Raw genomic sequence first — 1,048 nt, 5'->3', positions numbered from 1 at the left:
TTAAAATAGTACAATAGCATAATTCACAATTTATTTTTTGTTTCTCATAAAGATTTAAAAAGTTTTTTTTATCCCTTTTTATTATCACAATGATCACTAATAACAGGTGACCAAGCATTACACATTGCATAAAGTCAGGAGTCACAAGTTTACACACTGTGAGTCCTGTCTTATTCCCACTATACCCATATTTAAACTAGCTGATACTTTAACCCAGTATGTGGAAACCTGATTTGAAAAAAAAAATAACACACGTGTACTGAAAAATGATATAAATGTGCAAATCTATAGAAATTTTAGCAGAATGAAATGAGCTTAATTACAAATTTTTTCAAACTTGTGCATAGTTCACATTTGCATGGTTGTTGTGAAGATGAATCTGGTGATGCAAGCTAAAATAAAAATAAAAAATCAGTCACTGTAAAGATATAAATGTTCACACATGTTGGGACCTTTCTGGTTGCTGCTGCAGCTTCCTTTAACCTGCTGAGTGTTTGCTCCAGCATTGAACAGATGGGTGCAGATCTTCAGGAAAAAAGTGGGACACTTTAACCCTCTGAGCAAACAACTCAAGTTTCTTACTTCTTCCTACTCCTTTTCAAACATGTTAAGATATCTGTGGTCCAAAAATATCCGTCTTTTGGATTCCTTGTTCCTGTGCATGATTTTATACTATAATATTCAAAATAAAATAAATGGAAGCATCAGTCCTCATCACAGCTGCCACAGGTGTCCTGGAATGCTGATTGATGTATCATGTCATCTGTCACAACGCGTTTTGCTGTCGTATCACGGTTACATGAGAGCCACTAAAGGTGAAAAAATAAATATGACAGTCAGCTGGACAAAGATTGTAGTCATTTCTCAGTTAGTTAAACAGAAACGATATTTGAGTACTCACCAGAGTCAGCTGCACCTCATGTCTGCTGGTGACAGGGACATCTTGGAATGCAGACATGTATGGGAAAGTCCTCCTGAGAAACCAAAAGAAAACATGTGTTGTAATGATCTATCAACTGTAAACGTCCCATGACACATGATAGCTAGT

The 1,048-nt window shown here is 35.8% G+C and overlaps 1 long non-coding RNA gene across 1 annotated transcript; it reads right to left on the bottom strand.

The window, feature by feature from the left end:
• Nucleotides 1-73: 73 nt before the first annotated feature.
• Nucleotides 74-1,028, bottom strand: LOC106938563 (uncharacterized). The gene is made up of 2 exons (XR_001422648.1): nt 902-1,028; nt 74-809 (listed from the first exon to the last, which is right to left on the bottom strand). It is a non-coding gene; the product is annotated as an uncharacterized LOC106938563 (long non-coding RNA).
• Between the last annotated feature and the right edge of the window lie 20 nt (nt 1,029-1,048).

The sequence above is a fragment of the Poecilia latipinna genome, unplaced genomic scaffold (assembly GCF_001443285.1).
Source record: "Poecilia latipinna isolate Pla-1442-1.1 unplaced genomic scaffold, P_latipinna-1.0 Scaffold2626, whole genome shotgun sequence".
Taxonomy (NCBI): Eukaryota; Metazoa; Chordata; class Actinopteri; order Cyprinodontiformes; family Poeciliidae; genus Poecilia; species Poecilia latipinna.
The sequence above is the reverse complement of the archived record's forward strand: the minus strand, read 5'-3'. Positions and strand labels throughout refer to the sequence as shown.